Source organism: Myzus persicae, unplaced genomic scaffold, assembly GCF_001856785.1.
Source record: "Myzus persicae strain clone G006 unplaced genomic scaffold, MPER_G0061.0, whole genome shotgun sequence".
NCBI classification, from domain to species: domain Eukaryota; kingdom Metazoa; phylum Arthropoda; class Insecta; order Hemiptera; family Aphididae; genus Myzus; species Myzus persicae.
The window spans coordinates 69,935-88,630 of record NW_019100468.1 but is presented as its reverse complement, the minus strand read 5'-3'; the positions used below and the strand labels follow the sequence as shown (position 1 = coordinate 88,630).

The 18,696-nt window shown below is 31.7% G+C and overlaps 1 protein-coding gene across 11 annotated transcripts in view; it reads right to left on the bottom strand.

Moving 5' to 3' along the window:
- The window catches only part of LOC111031591 (coiled-coil domain-containing protein CG32809), a 168,192-nt gene that overhangs the window by 89,397 nt on the left and 60,099 nt on the right, over nt 1-18,696 (bottom strand). The gene's annotated exons all lie outside the window — the stretch shown is intronic.

Here is an 18,696-nt window from a genome sequence, read left to right as displayed (position 1 = left end):
GTGACACGTTGGCGGGAATGTTGTTCGAAAATGTGAAAATTATTACAATATGGTTATACTCCTATAATATTTATGTACTACACTACTGCTGGATATATATACTATATATATTATGCTCGTCGGTAAAGTACCTTCGTCTGCCCAGAATCCCGAAGTAGTACAGGCGATGTGAATTAGTGTACCTTTTTCGAATAAAATATAAAGATTGTATACTGCAGTTGTCACGACGTCATGTCTTCCGGTGAATTATATTTTATAATCGTTTTTTTTTCTTCTCGTTCTCAGGACGAGCGCGTTAGATTCCATTTTTGAAACGTAAAATATTGATGCAATAACTCTGTGAGCAGTTCTGTTTTTTCTCCGTTAAATGCAAGAATATCCTATATTTTATACGTTTTATTTTTAATAGTTACATTCTACTTCGCCAGCAACGTTGTATAATTTAATAAGTACATACCCACCAATATTGAGCAGTGTACGTGCTCGCAGCAGGAAAATACTGCATGCAAAACGAGAAAAAAATAGTTTGTTGTATACGAAATACTTAATCGTCAATTCCAAATTTTACGACGTGTTAACTCATATTTACATTATTGGCGTGTACCTATATAGTAAACGATATTTTAATCCAAAGAAACAATATCAAGTTTAAATCTCTCGGTTGAATTATCATATTTGGGCTTATAAATTTGAGCGACCGTATACCAGCTACCTATATATCGACATAGGCGATTGGCCCGATGCAGGAAAATGGCATTATATCCGTATAACCCTTTGAAACGTATTCCCGCACCCAGTCCCGCGACGAAGATTAAATTGTTTTCGGTATGAGATGAAAAATCACGTTCTATCAACACCGTCCTGCAATGTTTGCCAAACTCGCAGCTTATACCTCCTACCAGCTATTGTGTTCGTAAAATAATCATCTCCGAGATTTATTCTCGATCGTCCAAACAAATTTTTCCCTATATACATATAATCATCAAGCGTGAAAGGTATAATAGTTCAAAATATTATGTACAGTAGGTATTGTAAATAGAATATAAAAGTCGACGATTTATAAGAGCTATTTGCTCGCAAATCTTAACGTTTCAATGCTTTTGCAAGTATATAGAAGTAGATTTAATTTTATTTGTAGCCCTTTAATTTTACAGCAACGACGAACATATAATAGTGTGTCTGCAGTTTAAATTGTATGAAAACATAAAAAAAAAAACATTTGATGTGATTTTATACAGAAATTTAAATTTGTTTAAAAAAAAAACTCTTGATCGATAAATAAAATTATGACGTTCAAATTATATGCCAAACAACATAATATCTAATGATATTATCGTAGTTTAGAGTGACGAATCGACGTGAACATACAATTTATTTTATTCAAAACATTTGATAAATACGGTAAACCGTCACTTAATTCGGTCAATAATATCCGGTAACAAAATAATCGCTTCAAAATATCTGTCAGTAGGTATATAATATTATACCGTAATCGCTGCGATTATGAAGCTGATAATTTGTTCTTTTTGTATTGTTTTAACTAACAAACTTTATGAGCCAAATATATACATATAGGTAATAGGTATTGAACTCCATGTACCAAAGTGGTTTTGTAGTACATAATAATTGTGATAAATTGTTATACATAAATTTAATCAAAAATGTCTCTCAATAGTTATTTAAAAATGTTTAAAAAAAAGTCAGTTTTGTTATAGCCCCTCTTATACATAGTGGTATAATATGGTTAGTATCAGTGCTAATAGTGCTATAGTATTTGCTTAGAATATTTTCATTGCCATCTGAGGCTGAGGTATAATTAATGTATAATATTATGTTCAAGTTACAACTTGTAACGTACCTATACAACTATACCGAGCTACAAGTGTATGTTTATTTCAAACAAGCGTTGGAGATTTGAGAAAAAATGATTATCAAATAATTTTTTATCTTAATTAAAAATGACATTTAAATATCATCGAAATATGCAGTCGACATCGGAGGAGTGATTGTGAAAAAAAAATGTTGAGAAGCATTTCAAAGTCCAGAAAAGTAGTGGTCGACCACACAATATTAATTGGGCACAATGTACACACTTAGTATTTACACAAAGCATGTCTTGAGGTAGTATAACAATCAGCGCGATCTTCAAGCAAATAATAATTACATCAATTATTTCATATTAATTAGACAATGTCTTATACTTCTATGCGTATATAGGTATAGCGATTCACCGAGCATGCCCACCTACATTTGTTTTTCTATTAATATATGTTTACTTCTAATTATGGCCACTAAGACCACACTGTTTTCACTTTTTTGGATTTTTTACGTCGTTATATCATTTAAAGAGTGGTCTCGTGACGATACAAACTCCTTTTTTTTCAAATGTCAACCACGTTTTCACTGTAAATTGTTAAGTGAATGCATTTTTTTATATATCTAAATCGAAATTGTAGATTGAACAACGAGTTGTTTTTTGTTCTAATGGATAAAATTCCTTAACACTGGTATTACACAAAATACAAATTAAATGTTATACTTAGTCAGTAGTCCAGTACTTATTAATATACTCAAACAAATTTTACAAATTATAGAATGGTTGTAGGTTTATATAAATTACTATAATTTACAAAGCCAACATATACATTATCTTTTTATGCTTGTATCTCTCTAACCAAGGTCATTATTATTTTTTTATTATTTCGAGCACCTCTTATTATAATTATCAACAACTATATATTATCTACTTGTAAAATACCGCGACGATGTTTACAACCGTTTGTGTGCACCACAAAAATCTTACTCACACAAAGGAAAGTCGTATAATAGTGCGCGAGATGTTTATTGGTACACATAAAATCAATGGGAGTAAAAAAAAAACCATATATTTTTCCGTTGTATTGTTTTGCTTTCATCGTCGAGGGGGGGAGCCTGAGCGAGGTGGATTTGATATATTGATCAAGAATGTTTCGAGGCGGAAACCCAGAAGATTCTACCCATATATATGCCGGAGGAATATACATGAACTTTCCACATGTAATATGTGCACCCTGCGTGATATGGGTATTTTCTTAAATGCGTGTAGGTACCAATATAAAGTTTTCCGACGGGTTCGGAAAATGCGTCGTGTCAACCGCCAGGGCCGTCTTACCTATATATGTGAGCGCATAAAAAAAATATATATAAACCTTCGTTCGCTATATAACAATATATACGCACTTCGTCCCGAATTACAGTGGATCGCATCTCATGTTGTTATATAGAGGTATCTCCGAGTGTAACTGTCAAACATTGCGCCACACGCATATGTGATATACAAATTCATCGTTGACATCGCAAGGGGAGAAGGTTGACGTGGGTGAGGTGGAGGAGAAAAGGTGATGTATGAAATAAAAACTCGTCGGCACGTCCCGCGAGTGGGGAATAACTTTCCTCGAATGATGGCCGTATAATATTTTATATATATATATACTTATCGTTAGTAAAATCTAGAGCGCGATAAATCTCGATTATAAGGGCGGCCCCCCCAGCGTGAGCTGCACATTGGACGTGTTCCATGACGTTGGACAAGGTCAGTGCACTATGACTTACCTGCTGGTATAGAGCCGGTTACGAGTTACGGTTACGAGTCCGTATGGATGTATAGGTACCGACATAAATATTGTATCAAAACTATAATCGTTACATTATGTTTTTACTTCATATTATAATATACGACACAAAAGGTACTGCAGCGAGGCTGCAGTGTCGAGGGGATTATACGAAACGTGTAATCTATTAGTAATAATATTTCATAGTGTGTGTACTGCAACTGCAACTCAACACAGCTGCAGTATAATACACCTGGGTCGGTCCGTCCTAATATATTATGTAGGTAAATATATGTTATTGCATATGCTGAGATTTGGAAAAACGTTTCATCCACAGGGTTGAGCTGTGATTTAACGAGAGTGTATTATAACACTTAACATCAGCATATTTATTATTAATAAAGTTATTCCGCCGAATGCCCGTTTCCTCTATAAAGTGACCGGCTACGAAATAATACAATATTTTATTAAATAAAGAAAAAAACATACATAGGATAATATGTACATTGTACGTATAATATTATGTGGAAAAGCGAAATGGCGATATTATGATTCTATCGAGACTGTATCACCGAAGAACTGGTGCGGAATAACATATAATTATTATTATCTGCACATGTATAATAATAATATACAGATAATATATAATATATATATATACTATACACTATGGCCGAACACACAATAATAGCATATAAATATATAAACATTATGTATTACACTGCATGGCCGTGTACGAGACACTGCAGTTATGATATTATGTACGTACATACACCTATACAGACACGCGTGCACATTATTATTGTTATTACCATTATATTATTTTGATGTTCGCGCGAAACGGGAAGTGAAGATTTTCGTCTGTACATAAAGATATCATATTATAGACTCGTTTGTTTTTCATCCGTCGAGAAAGTCGGCCACTTATCATGATATATACGCCTATGCCATATTATTGCATATGGCGCGTGGCATATTATTACACGAATAGAGGAGGTATTACAGACGTATATAATACGTTACATATATTATCATAATATTATAACACATATATCGTCTGTATGCTGTACAAAATATATTAATATTATTATTATTATTAGGTTCACTACGATATCCACTGCACCCGTTTCGGAGAAACCGCGCCCGTGCGACTATACCGCGGTAAGTAAGTATACCTATATAATATAATATGTGTATTTAATATGGGTGGTATTCCGGTAGCATAACCGTTGCGATGTTGTACATAATAATAATATATAATATGTAATAATAACGCCCGCGGCAAGCCTGGACATAAACGGGTTAAAAAGTTTAAGTTACGTTCGAAAGTCAAGTAGATTTTAACTTTTTAAATTTTCATTTTCATCAACTCGATTATTAACTTAACCGATTTTTATCGATATAAACTTTAAGAAATAACGAGTTACTTTTAATCAAATCCAATTTCGTTGATTCATAACAAAATTATTATTGATGATACATATTATATTCCCCAATAATTTGCTTTTTATGATTTTCAACCATGTAACTGTACCTATATTTAAAAAATTATAAATTCTATTTAACTCACTGTAACAAGTTTATTGTATGTTCCCGTATAACGTTTAACTTGACTCGGAGTTTGAGGAAAAAATTAGAAAAACTAATAACTTTAAACTTTTTAAAATGTTTTCTATCGACGTAACTTCACTCAATTCAAAATTATCATCAGCTTCTTGTCCAGACTCGACCTTCGAAAATCACAATAATAATTATAACAATGCAATATAATATTATTAAATTGTAACAGCAATAATAATAATAATAATAATGCAACCCGTTTAGGCCGGAACGTAACGTGTGTGTATGCAGGCGACGATGGCTATTAATCACGGCCGAATTAACTGGACGACCGTAATCGCCATTATTATTATTATCAAGGGGCCATTATTATTATATTGTTGTTGTTGTACTATCATTCTCGGGTCGTCTGTTGTCCGCCGTCAGGCCGGAAAAGGGTTGAACGCTCTGAACGCATTTATAACGATACTAATGCTAATAATAATAATAATAATAATAATACAAAATGTATAGCGCGACTACCGCATTCGTCTACGATGATAATAATAATTAAAATATGTACCTGACCGAACGTTTAGTAAGCCGCGTCCGATCGCTCAATCGGAATATATCATAATAACAATATGCTGGTTCCGTCGTTGCAGTTGTTGTGATGCGTTATCGTCAAAAAACAATGACGAGCACATTAAACGCGCGTGTAATCCTACGTAATGTCACGTATACCGTGATAATATCACAGTATTATACCATTGGTAATAATAATATTATTATGTTGGAACGGGAAAAGATTTGTTTTTTTTCTCGAGACCTAAAAAGTTTACGCCACCGGCGTTTACTGTAGGTAATGTGTACATAATATATATAAATCGCATATATTAATAAGCCGTGTCGTTTCCGCACGGCCACCGAAGTTGTAAACAATGATGTTGAACGTATTGTTGTTTTAGTTTTACGAGCACGGCTGCATTATATTTATGTACCTATATATAATAATAATAATGATACACCGCAGACGATGATTATGACGCTGTCCCGGACAAAGTCATATAATATATATTATATATAAAGGTACTTTGATACTCCAGTTAGTTGCTACGGATCTACGGTACTGTAATATACTAATATACTTTTAAATAATACATATATATATATAAATAAATATGCGGTACATAATATAAGTGTGGGACGCGTGTGCAACAAGCACACTAATCTAAAATGACCAAAAGCATCTATACAGTCTCGAATTTATTGAAATTACGAATTTCGAGAATTTTTTATCATCTTCTACATACAATTGTTTGATTTTTCGATTTTTCATTAATTCGCTTAGAGAGCACGCGAGTAGGTAAACTTGTTTGAAAATATGATCTTATTATTATGTATAGGTACACTTGAAATTTTCAAAAACCAGAATTCAAATAAGCACATTTATCATATAAATCAAAGGGTGGCTTACAGGGGTAAACGTGGTCGACGAATCATCTTTTATATATATTATACCTAGACATTTAATAATATTATTCTAAATATATTATGTGATATGTTCGTAATATATTGTGTGTGAGTGAAGCAAATTTCCAGTCGAGTTGCCACAATTCCCCCTCCCCTCCACACTGTATATATATGTGCTATAGTTTATGATATTATAATATTATTATGTATTATGTTGTTTGAACGGTTGTTGGAAGTGAGCCGCGATTTGTAAAAGTAAACACAATATATAGCTACAATGCGTGCAGACGTGCAATTGTATATAAAAATATATATATATGAACACAACAATTTGTAATGTGTATATAAGCGTAAATCGAAGAACAGAAAATAATAAATCATCGATACGTTTCTAATCGTTAATTATTTTCATAACAGACTCCGGCGAGCGCGCCATACACAATCTGTATTAACTATTATTATTATTGTGCGGGCACGTTTGCACGCAGATCACGGCCATTTTTTACACTCTCAAACTCGTTTTTTAGAGCTTTTTCACGCATACCGCGTATTGTTTACCTATGTATATATATGGTCCTAAAACTGAACGGTCGACGTGGGTATAATATCAGAGTTGCGTACGAAATAAAATATTTATTATTTCGTTTAAGGATTTTGAACGACATTCGCTGGAAAACGAGTTTCAAGGTTTAAAATATATATTATCACGTTTTATATCATAGGTAAGTTAGGCTACTGCAGCCTATGATATATTTTGGGAGAACGATATTTTTAGATTTTGTCGGCAAAATGTCAGCGATAAAAATATGATATTATTATTCGAGGGTCTATATCGGCCGAAAAAAAATAAAATATAGCCTCAAACCTTTTTTCGTAGAAATTTTGAATATTATCTGAAACGATTTTGATATCAAAATAACGATGACGATCAGCTGACGGAAATTATAAACGCACGCGAGGAAGAGAAACAATGGTAAAAGTATAATGTTATATTATTTAATCTGATATAGGTACTAATAACTAGTAATTTAATAAGGAATAATTGTATAGCTAATAGCCAATTATATATATATATATATATAGTATATACATTGCTGGACACGATTAGTATGAGGGGAGGGAGGACACGATCGTTAAAAATCGCTAAAACAATAATTTATTCTCCGGTGTCGAAGATGAGTCGTCCATTAACGGATAATATTATCATAATACTGTAGGTATATCGTTATAATACGCCACATGATTAGAGCAACACAATAGTAATAATTATTTTTATATTATGCAGCTACAGCAGCAGCAGGTGTGTCGCATTAATTTAATGACAAACCAGGAATTCGCAGTGAAATCGTAAACACCTGTTTGTTTTTTTACGAGTCTTGTTAATAAATATATAAATAAATGTATTAATACATTATTATGATAAACGCATAGTCCAGCAATGGCACTTAACCTACGCGTGTATCATCGGGTGGAGGGTGGGGTACACTCGTGATAGATAATTATATTATATAGGAGTAGGTAGATTTACGAAAAAAAAAAAAAAAATTAAGGTACACTTTCCCGCGGTACGAGTAAAATTGCTTTCCAAAATGAATTGATAAATAATATAATAAAATCTTCATAGCATATTATATACCTACACGACGGGAATTAGCAATATTGTCAGCAGCCGCCACAGCGGCGGCGGCAGATCCGGACGGAGACAATTATTACGACAATAAGGCAATTATTATTGTATTTATATATTATTATTAATATGTTGTACAAGTATTTTGCGACTAAAGCGATGAAAGTTCGACGTTTTCATAGCATTATACGACGATTACAATGTGTAAATATCGCGTATTTGATGTATAATTTAATATTTATTAACTGTATATTATTATATTACGACGGTTTAAATTGTCGCAGCTGCTGTCATTCCGACCTTAAATCGTGTTACGTTTTTGTAGCGTCACGGTACGATAATTTTCGTTTCGAACGAAAGCCTCTCCAAATTAATAATATATGATCGTTAAATCGTTGTACAAATTATTTATTATATAATATTATTGTGACGTGTGTACACACGCTGCAGGACGGTGCACTGCTGCAAAATCAATTAATCCATCAGCTGGTAGGTAGGCAGGTACCTAACTATATTATGTTTTTCGTTTCGCCGAACCGAAATAGCACACACCGCCGGATGGATAGGTGTACAAAATGTTAAATACGCGATCGAAAATTACCCCACAATAATATTATTATTATTTCAAACGAGTACTCAATATTGATAGCTAATGGCAATAATTAGTATATGGTCTGAGAGTCATTAATACAACGGTCGATACCACATTGTTATTATAGGCATATGTGTTTAGTAAGTTGTATGTGCTTTTACGGGAAAACTCGTCGGCATATTAATGTCATTTTATATAGCCGGAACCAGCCAGAATTCATGGGAACTGTTTGGAATGCGTTCGTGTTACTCACTTTAGTCACTTGTCTATTACTCAGATATGATTATCTATTATTAGTAGACATCAGTGGATATAGTAATATAATGTACTTGCGATTTCATAGTTTGTCTATATGTACCAACTACTACTAAATGGATTACAACGCAAAATACTTTTACATTCAAGAGTACACACGTCATCGTGATGGTGACGAATCGATTCCTAAATATTATTATCCTATTAATACATAACTATTGGTCTTCGACCACATGACTAGTCGTTTCCATAAAAAACGTTTTTGTAAATATTTTTCGTATGATATTATAATACACTATTCTTGAACATTTTTTTACAGTTTTTGTTTTTAGGATTTTCAAACAGTTTTTTTAGAACATTTTTGAATCACAGCACTCGGTTGTTATTTTATATTCCAAAGCAGGATAATATTTTGTTTATTGCAATAAATATAAAAAAAATAAAAATAAAATTTCAAACGAGTAGGTAGTATTAATAAGTTAGTTCATAAATTTGTATGAGTGGGTACTCCACCATACTCCGCAAGACATAGGTCTACTAGACTTCACTTATCTAAACTTTGAAGTTCAAATACCTACTTTAATCTTATAAGTTCTTACATAATTAACATCTAATTATAAACCTAACTAATTTATTACTCAAAACTAAATTTTTATAATACCCATCATTTTTCAGAAAAACATTATGCTTCGGAAAATGATTTTAAAAATGTATACAAATGTCGTCGTTCAAAAAAGTGGTGCACGGAAAATTGGTACGGTCTATTATGTTTTGAATAAAAGAAATGAAACAGGGAGAATATTGCTCCAGAAAAATATTTTATTTTTAGTAGTTCAAAAAGTATATCCAAAATTAAATTAAAAATAAATTCACAATAGTATACGTACCTATAAATTCATAATAGTTTCAATATGGTATTTAAAAAAATATCCATTGTAATTTCTTTAATTAAGTAATTATTACTAGACTGCTGAAGTCAGTATTGAAGTGAAGCATATTTTGTATTTTTTTTAACTATACCCATACAATATCTTTATTCATCAATATTAACATTGTCATTTGTCGTTGTAGATTATAGAATATTAGATTAATGCTTCGCTAAAAAACTAAATTTCAGTACTTATCTAAAGTGTAGATACTTTAAGATTGGTTTTTTATAGCTTAAGAAATCCTGGTTTGTTAAAACCGTACCAATTTTCCAACAATCCAAAAAAGTAATACCCAACATAAAAAAATAATTGTATCGGTGAAAAAATTGATTTTAGTTTTAGTATAACGACTTCATAATATAATGATATTATCTTACAAAAATCTTTCCAAAAAAGTAAAAAACGAGGTTGGAAGATTCGCACTGTACTTAATTCATGACTCACAATATGACGAGCGATGTGTAGGTACACTGCAGTTGCAGTTGTCGTGGCCCACCGACGGAAACAGAGAAAATCGTAACTGATGTTTTGTTTTCGGCTGCTCTGCAGTATATTATAATAATATAATAGGATTGACAATACAATACAACACCGCCACGGACGCCGAGCATATAATATAATTATTGAACACGTCCAGATAAGACGTAAAATGTCTTAATTACGGTCTTTATACGTTTTTATGGACGAAAAAAGTATAATTTAACCACCGCTTGTTTACGAGGAGTTCCGCGTTATTGTGAAAGTCAAATGCAGAAACGATGAAACGACTGCAACAGCAGTGGCCATCACGCAGAGATCACTGTACGTTATATTATTATTATTATATTTTTCGTTTGTTTGATATTTTTCGCTCTCCGTCTATAGCAATAATATAATATATTATTCCGAACGCGTATCGGATGTTTTTATGGTCGTCTATAAATGATCTATTGTACGATATAAATATAATAATAACAGTAAAAAGAAGAAAAAAAATCATCCGCTGCAGGGGTCCCGCGCGCTGATCGAGAAAGTGTCTTTTTATTTTTACTCGACGGAATCATAATAATATTATATTGTGTCGCCGCAGTTTAATATCATTATAGTATAGTTCCAAATAGTCGGCGACGACGCACCACCTGTTCACTGCCGATTTAGGTGTATTATCATATATAATAATTAAGTCTCCGAGCATTGATTCGACGGCGACCCTACAATTAGGTATTCAAATTTCGCTAAGCGAACGTATCTAAAGTACCTCATTATTTTATAATACAATATTATCTTGATTTTAATTCCAAATTAATCGAGAGCCAATCAAATTTATTGTTTGGTTACGAGTATACGTAGTTTTGGTATAGGTACATTATAACCCTATATAGGAAGGTAAATATAAGCCACTCTTTGACTATAGAGCTATTTGATAGAATTCAAAAATAAGATATAAACTAAGGGAATCCCGAATGATCGATGTCTTAGTCGTGTTTTTCAACTCATTTCCATTTTTTTTTCTTATAAATTATTTCAAAAGAAGATAGACACGAAGAGAGGACATTTGAGTAATACGCGTGTGTTTGCAATACAGTCAGGAAACTGGTATAATATCTTTGCAAATAAATTTCAATAAAACGATTTAAAATTATCTAAAGACTAAAATCTTGTTTTTTGCATATTTCTACTGAACTATAGTATAGATATAATATGTTATATTGTCATATATAATGTCAAATGTGTTATGTGTATTTACTTTATTATACGGAAATGTTATTTCAAATGGTGTTAAATAATTTGGTTATTACACATGTGTCGTCTTTTTTATCACACCGAATTAATAAGAATTAAGAAGGAAAATAATTTTGAATTTGTTTTTTTTGCTGTAAAATATTTTATGAAATGAGTAAGTAAGTTCTTATTAGCTTTGAAATATAAATATTTTCATGTGTATAAATTAATAACTAAATAACAACTAATAGCACATTGTCGGTATATTATTACTATAGTCTTATGCTTTAAAAGGTAAGTCAACAAATTAATAATATTTTATACGTAAGTAGGTACTGAAATATAAATAACGGTGTTTTATTAAAATCGGAGTTTTTGACATAAAGCAATGCACTGCGTTTGACAACTCAACTTTTTAAAACGAAATTCACAAAAATTATTAAAACAGACGTCTCGTCGTTTGATAAAGAACTCGATAAAAACAGATCCGTTTAGGATGTGTACCTATATATAGTTTTTATTATGTTTTCAGTAAATTTAAATTAGGGACACGCAAACTTATTATTATTATTATTTAGAAATGGATAGTTTACTAAACATAAATAATATTATATTAATAATAAATTTAAATTAATATTTCATATTATGTTATTTCGTGAACAAAGGTAGGTACTTCCCAAGTAAAAAGTATTCCATTTTAGTTTTAGTCCAGGGATGACAAATATAAATGGACCCTACACAACTTAAAATTTCATAATATTACCCAAATTTAGTTTCTCTCTAGAAAACAAGTTTTAGGGTACGCGCGAACATAATATGAAAATGTATAGAGGTGAAATTCTAAATGTATTATATAAGTAACATCGTTTTACATATTCACATATAAAATATAGTTTCACACATAAAGCAGTTGGTTCATACAATACATTACGATAAAACGAACAGAAAATAAAATTCAATTTAAATTGCTAACAGCATTCTGTGGAATGGTTAGTGTTTTTATTTAAGTGTAGGCATTTATATAGATAACATATACATCTAAATAAAACCAATAAATTTTTTTATTTTCAACTTTGTGATTTTTGTGGGTATGGTTAAGTATAGTGCGTGTACGGTTTGTGTTTTTATTGAAGTGTAGGCATATGAATAAAATAAATTAATAAATATATTTTCAATTTCGTAATTTTTGTATACAAACTATACCTGAATAACAATAGTATTGATCTTTGAGTTTCAAACTATTTGACTTACTGAAAATAAATATCTCAAATTTATGATATTCATCTAGACGGTGTATAATTATTGATAAAGAAAAAAAAAATGGTGATAAATCTGGTATAGATAATATAATATAATAATAATAATAAATAATACACCCTCCTCCCTATAATTATAGGAACAACCGGTTTTATAATTTCGGTAGTCATTTTTCCCCCAGTTTATGGACCATGCATTATACTTTTGAACATGTGCAGTGATTGTTGAATACCAATCAACAAATAATAATGATTTGTGTATACATTTACCTCCATCCCATCGTTTTACAAATAATCTAATTGATTTGGTTTTCTATGATGATTTTTTTTGCCAAACAATCAGGGGTCTCAGAAATTTCTCTCAAATTACACCACATCACATCCACTTCCCCTTCGATAGTTTCTGGCTGTGTCGAACCGTGATATAAAAGTCATTGAATAGAAGGAAAATAAAACGCGATTTATTAATTTTAATAGGGAAAAATCGTAGGATTTCACCTAAATTACGTTTGGCCGTGTGTTATATTGGAGACGTACCAGAACGAAACGGACAAATGGCAGAATATGATGGTTGGATTCTTCTTTATTATTATTATTATATAAATATGGTATACATAGGCTATTTCCCGTTTATTTGTGTTCGGCAATTGAAAATATACAATTTTAGTATACAAGCAAAAATGAACTCCCGTGGTTACACATACATCATGTATATACAAATATACAAAATAATAATATAATATTACGATGTGTGTGTGTGTGGGTGTCGTGTGTGAGCTAACTACGTCGCACACAATCGAATTGAAAAGCCTGCAGATACGCGCAAGCAGTGCATTAATATAATATTACCGTCGAGCAAATGTCCGAAGACTGAGGGTGAGGCTTAATTAATAACGACACGACAGAGTTCTGGGGGTTTTTTGTCCGTCAGTTATGGAAATCCGGCGAACCCGATTCAACCCTTAAATCGTTAAAAATGTATCAAGTTTACGTAATCGAAACGGTCTGATACCTACTTTGGGGTGTGCGTGTGTGTGTGTGTGTGTGTGGGCGAGTACTTGTTTTTTTGCCTTCCGAACAGCGACCCGGCTAGAATATACCCATTATTGTTTTGGGTATGTGCACGCCGGGGAATAATATTCTCGAAGCGACGGACTTGACGCACGGACAAAAAATAAATAATAATATATAATCTCCGCGCGTGTAGTATTACTTCGCAGCGCCAAAGTGTGAGCCGTAGTTGAGATCTATATAATAATACGACTATATACTTACCTACCGCTGTTGCAGATCCGCGTGTAATCAATGTGCAATCTTTTTCGCTCGGTTTTTATATATTTTATATACACGTATAAATCGCTATTGTTTATTGATGGCACTTGCGACCCGGTTCGAAGAGTCCCGAAAAACCTATTTGGCATACATATATAAACGAAACAAAGAATGTGCAGATAAACCGAACCCTGCAAATAGAAGCAGCAGAAAGTGAATTATTATTGTTTGTTGCTTATTTTTTTTTATCTTATAAAATATATCATACGATTCGGTGAAATAAAAAAGGCGTTTATTTATTTTGCTAATATATTTAATAATAAATGCAGTCGCAGTTTCGAATATTTGCGTTACTTTCGAAAGACCTTTAAGCTTTGCAGTATGGAAGAATGCGCAACGTTATTATATAATATCACTTCAATTTCAGATTTTAAAATAGTCGGAATTTTAAACAAGGAATTTAATTTAAGCTAAATTTGAGATTTTAAACCTATCAGTTATATTGGACACGCGTTTGACAACCACACAATTGGATTATACTACGTTGACATAATATATTTATATGTATATATATGACAATAGTGACAACCGTAATTTGGCAAATAAATAATTTCGACAAAGTGGAGATCCCTAGGGATATAATACTATAGTGATAATAGTATATTTGGTTTTTGCAGGTACGCTAGGAAATTGGAGGAAATTCGATTTAAAGTTTTTCGTTGTTTTCATTTATATATACAATTATGATTTATTATATCTATAATTATTGGTTGTATACATATATTGTTTAGGTTTTGCATTTGAAACGAATTTGAAAAAAAAATCAATAAATCGAAAAAGCCTAGACATATCTATAGGATTTTGATGAAATCGTATTATGTATGGATTTACATTTATTATAATAAAAATAGCTTTATACGTCATAATATAATAATAACTACCCTACAGTAGGACCTCCATTCGACAATGTTAACGGCGCCATCGTGTATAATAATGTATACTATGTGACACAATAATTTCGAGCAATATGCGAGTCCAATACTAGTATAGGCATAGACTCATTAAGCACGCGGATAAAATAATTTACATATCATTATCGATGACGGGTGTCATCTGCAATTTGCATAATATGTAAAATGTGTACACAAAATAGGTATGGGTACAAAACGTTTATTGAATAACGGGCACTTTACTTTTTTCGTCGGTGGCCGGATATGCGCAGGAAATCCATTATATTCAGCTATTAATGTGCCCCCCACTCGTAGTACGATAGTCGCTTGTCCTGCAGTCCACACGCCATTGAATACATAAATTTCACAAGAACAACGGCCCAAAAGAGATAGGTACACACATCACTACATACTGCACCTTCCGTCGTCATGATTGATAATATCATCAGACATTTCGTTAACCGATAAAGTTTTTTTTACTAAACGAGTGTTCGTAGAATAGGTTTTTATAATTGTTATGGAATACAGGGCAAATCACCGCCATATTTTAGTTTACTAAAAATAATTATGAATAATACAAATTAACATTTTTGAAACTTTTGTGTGTTTTGTGTACATATAGGTCTCAATGATCATTGTAATGTTTTCATTTCAGTGGTTTTTTATACAATTTTAGGAGTGTCTCTGGGGCGATATACAAACTTATTTTTATCAATAATCAAACACCGACATTTTTTTACTGTGAATTTGACTCTGTGTGTTTAACCTGTGAATTGTTAAAAAATAATGGTTTTTGTATCCAAATAAATATTCAAACGAGAATAGCTTCTAAGTTACTGTGTATAGAGTATAGACTAAGGTTAATATTATAGAATACTTAAAACGACCTTATACGAAAATATACAACCTATGTAATATTGAATCTAGTGTTCATTATAATTGGACAGTTTTTACCGAACTATATGTTAATGTTATCCTATAAATGTTGATGGATAATATTGTTGATTACTAAAATGGCCAGAGCATCATGTCTCCATGTCTTTCAACCCCATTATGATATCATATTAGACCCATTAGCCTTATAGCACACCAAGTTAAATAGTTCAAAATTACTCTTTGGAAATTCAATTAAGATATTACGTTCACTAAAATTTGAAAAAAATAGTCTAATAATGTATTAAAAAAGGTTGTTCTGATTTGTAAAAAATTTCAAAACCTTGATTTTGACTGAATGGATTATTGAAGAAAAACGGGAGTGAACACATGCTTGAGAAATCACCCTGTATTTAGTACATACTGACGTAGTGTTTGACAAAATACTAAATTAGTAAAAACGTAGTGATAACTATTAATTTTGACATTATGACATTTTTATGAAAAAGCTGGCAAGTAAATTGTACAGCAATTTATTCCACCGCAGTAACCGAAAACGGTCTCGATTAACGTTATTTATTGTAAGATATTATTATTAAAACAGTGATTTACAGCGGTTCGGAAAACATTTCAATTGTGTTATATTATTGAATAAAGCGGATAACTCAAATGTAGTTTGATAAATTAATTAATACATCATAATGGCATTGGCGTTTATTAGTGTTCAAGTGTCCCGAAAGAAAACCACAGCGGTGCGGGAAAAACTACATCGTGTGTACACACAAAGTCAAAGTAATAATATAGCGAACGTAGTTAAGAAAATAATTAATTAATTGTTTTCACTCGTTCGTTCCGAATTCCACGTAAAATCCCAAAGTATACGCACGTCGTCGTCATCAGCTCGGTAATACTTTTGTGTTATAAATTAAATTTTAAGCACTCATTCGCTTTGCGTTCGGAAATTGTTTTCGGTACAGAAATCACTACTTACATAAGGGTTTCGAGTAGGCACTGCAGGAAACGAAAATGATTGAAAAACAGAAGTGTTGACGTGCATCGCAGAAAAAACAATTTACGTAGGTATCATATTATTATTCGTAAACATTTTTAACAAGGGATAATAAACCGTGTAAGTTTAGATGCATACGATTTATTAGATCGTTGCAATAGCTGCTTATTCAACAGTCAATATTATAGTTTCAATACAAACCAGGGGAGGGGACGAAAGTAAAAAATCTCTGATAACAAAGCGCATACATTTTTTTATTTTTACAAAAAAATTAATAATAATTAGTTGGGCGCTGATGGCTGTGAGACCGTATCTACCGCATCTACCCATATATTTTGTTTTTAATTTAATAGTTTATCATAATTATACTGACGTATGGGTAATTGTTTAAAACTGTAATCGCTATCTTAGATTATTATAAAGTTAGTTATCAATAATATGATAAAATATATACATCGTATATTATTATGGTACTAAACGCTAGGAGTAGCTATTGCGGGAATAACTATCGCGGATCGTATTATCCGGGAGAAGTAAAAATCAACTTCAAGAGCGTTGTTTGCAGGTTTTTTTTATTTATTTCTTCATTTCAGACGTTTTTTTTTTTCGTTGCGGTTTTTGTAGATAATTAGGCACCTACCTACACAATGTTTGTCCAAGCACTGCGGTCGATGCACATAATAATATTTATTACTTTATTATTGTTATCAAACCATTCCGTTTCACGAAATCGTGTCCACAATTTAGGCGCAAATAAATAATCATAGGAAATATGTACACGATGAACCAGTTTCCGTCTGAGCAGTTAACATATTAAAGTATTATATTAATAGGTATATTGGTATAGGTTGGGTAGGTATAAGTAGGTTCCACTCATGCTTGTGTTGACGATTAATCGGTATTCGTATAATATGACGAAGGTATGTAATGCGATTTGGAGCAAAATACATAAAATAAATTGAATACGATTATTATATTATGTCTTTCTGACGGTTCAAGAGTCATAACGGGTTTGTCAAAAAAAAAAAAACAACAAGTAGATGCGCGAATAACATTATTACGACGTGTATACAGGGCGATTCACCAAGCATGTTCACTTCCCTTAACTAATAATGCAGTTATTCGAATTCCAGTTTTTGGAATTTTAAGAATACCTACTTAAAGCCCATATTTTCAAATTTTTGATATTTTGGTACTACTTAAGGCGAATGTCCCACGGTGCAGGAGATAAAAACTTCGAATTAGAATTCTGCTCCTCATTCAGTAGAAAATTGTTTTAAAACATTTTGATATCAGTGCCTATAATTTTAAATCTGAAGAAGTAATTTCTCAATTGATAAAATGTTTATGCAGAATATAATTAGTCCTTAAAAGTGGTTTTACAAATAATAATAAATTATGGTAAAATAACAGTTACTAAAACGTTCAAACCACCTTGGCCCGCTCTATCTTCCAAACACCCATTATCATGGATCTATACATTATATTTAGTTCACAACGTTAAATAACTCGAGAACTAGGTACAAGTCCGAATTTAGGTTTTGACGCGTCAAAGTTCTCAGAAAAAATTATCTGCTAAATATAATTTCAGAACCGCGAGATTTTCGTTTCAATACCTGCAAAAGTTTTT